Source organism: Gavialis gangeticus, unplaced genomic scaffold, assembly GCF_001723915.1.
Source record: "Gavialis gangeticus isolate Ggan-Ray unplaced genomic scaffold, GavGan_comp1, whole genome shotgun sequence".
NCBI classification, from domain to species: Eukaryota; Metazoa; Chordata; order Crocodylia; family Gavialidae; genus Gavialis; species Gavialis gangeticus.
The window spans coordinates 37,243,652-37,246,290 of NW_017729022.1; positions in this window are offsets into that span (position 1 = coordinate 37,243,652).

Consider the following 2,639-nt stretch of genomic DNA (forward strand, 5'->3'; position numbering starts at 1 on the left):
GTCTAATGCTCTCTGAGCTCTAGCTTTCAGCACGTCGGTCCCTCTCTCAGAAGTGCAGCAGCCTCCGTTTCCCCTCGCATCAGCCTCGTTAACCAAGCTTGTAGTTTGTGTTTTCTCTGCCTTTTTTTCCCCAGTTCCACTCGCCTGCTGCACTTTTGCAAATTTGTTTTGAGATCACTTTACAAAAGAGCCCTGGACCCTCTAAGGGATACCAATTACAGCTTTTCCTGACTGACAGCATCCTCCCCCCTCCCTCCCCAAGCAGAAGGGAAACAAATCTGAATCCCCCAAAGACCCCTGGAAAAGCCCAGTCCCAAACCCTCTGGACTGAGAGTTAAAAAGTCGAAGGCCAGAGTACCCTGGCAATATGTTGTGCCTCGTACCAAAGGGCTTTGGCATTCAGCTGCCTACTACCTACTTGGAGAGGAACCCCTGAAAGGTGATCAGAACAGTGTCGCTAGCGCGCGAAAGAGCAAGTTTATTTGTGCACAAAGCACAAATCTGTAAACAGGTCTAGCTTAGCCAGCACCAATGTACTAAATCAAAAGCTCTGTGCGCCCCAACCCAGTAAAGTCTTCAAGTTACTGCTGACCGACCCCGCTTTATCTGGCTGCTGATTTCTGAGAAAAACAATTGGGAACTGAGATGTTTCCACCGGGGGCCGTGGCCAAGTGAATGTCAGCCCGGACTTGGATGGAGCAAGCTGAAATGCAGCGCTCGCTGTAACTGCATTCCTTGATCAGCTTTCTGACTTTGGTACAGGATTCATTTCAAAGGGGCTCTCCCTCTTTATGGCCCCAAATAAACGGGAGCAGGGCAGACGTAGCCGTTTTCCAGCGCTTGGCTAATGCTTTGAAGCAGAACCAGATAATCGGAGAAAGCGAGGGTTGGAAGGGACCCCAGGAGGTCACCCAGTGCAACCCCCTGCTCAAAGCAGGACCGGTCCCAACTAGATCAAGCAGAACTTCAGCCGTGAAATAGGCCGTTTTTGTGCTGAAGTGAAACGTCCCTGTTAAGAAAGAGCCGCCCCCCCTGCACACGCTGATCTAGGCAGAGAGCAGCGGCCATAAAGAGAGGGGCACAGCTTTTCGAGGTGCCTGGCAAACCTGAAGTCTCTTCATGTGTTTGGCAAAAGGCAGCGGTTTCACCCGACCTTGCCTTTCCCCAGGGCTCCCTGCCAGCTTCTCCTTCCAGCAGGGTTTGGACGAGGCACGTGGATCAAGAAGGGTTGTCGGTTGTACCGTGTTGGTCTAAGGACACGGACAGACAAGGGTCTTTGGGTAGATATGATATCTTTGATCAGACCAGCTAAATAGTAGGAAAAATTGTTCTTTGCAAAGTTCTTTGGGTAGATGTGATACCTTTTATTAGACTAAGTAGTTGGGGAAATTGTTCTTTGGACACTTTCGGGCACACATGCCCTTCTTCAGGCATTGGGAAACTGTTGGTATTCTCCCCAAGGGAGCGGCCACACGCCAGCAGGCTTTCCCTCTACCTGAAGAACCGTGTTTGTGCCTGAAAGCTTGCAAAGAACAGTTTTCCCAACTATTTAGCTGGTCTAATAAAAGACATCATAGATGCTTTTCAAGCAAATCCCCGGACGCCAAGTCTCCCGTTGTACTCGGCCTTGGTGAGCCCACAGCTGGTCTAGTTTTGGGCTCCACAATTCAAAAAGGACGTGGAGAAGCTTGAGAGGGTGCAGAGGAGAGCCACGCACATGATCAGAGGGCAAGAAAACAGACCTTACAACGACAGGCTGAGAGCCATGGGGCTCTTTAGCCTGGAAAAGCGCAGGCTCAGGGGTAATCTGGTGGCCACCTATAAGTTTATCAGGGGTGACCACCAGGATCTGGGGGAACATCTGTTCACCAGAGAGCCCCAAGGGATGATAAGATCCAACGGTCACAAACTCTGCTACAACCGATTCAGGCTGGACATAAGGAAGAACTTCCTCACTGTCCGAGCCCCCCAGGTCTGGAATAGACTGCCGCGGGAGGTGGTTTAAGCTCTTTGAACGCCTTCAACAAGATACGCATCACATTTGGGTGCTTGCCTTGCTGGGATCCTACGATCCCCGCTGACTTTCTGCCCCTGCGGCAGATCCTTCGGGGTCCCTTCCAGCCCAAATGCCTATGAAATCTATGGAATATCACATCTACCCAAATACTTGGAAAAAATGTTCTTTGCGCAGTTTAGTTGGTCTAATAAAAGATACCACAGCTACCCAAATAACTTTGTAAAGAACAATTTTTCCAACTATTTAATTGGTCTAATACAAGATATCACTCTACCCAAAGAACCTTGTCTGCCTGGATGAAGAAGTATATGGGTTGTAGCCGCGTTGGTCTAAGGGCATAGGCAGGCAAGGTTGTTTGAGTAAATCCGATCTTTTACTACAGCAACTAAAATAGTTGGAAAAATTCTTCTTTGCAAGCTTTCGGGTACAAATACCCTTGGTCAGGCGGGGGAAGCGTCAGGCTGGAGCAAGAAGGGAACTTGCAATGTCCGCTTCTCCTGGAGAAAGGTTAGGAAAAAAAAAGAAAAAGAAAAGGCCTCTCTGAGTGCACAGAATAACTGGCCCAGCCTCTGAATGGCTGAGTCCGTTGAGCTTAACCCAAGCACCACCCTTCCCCCCCCCC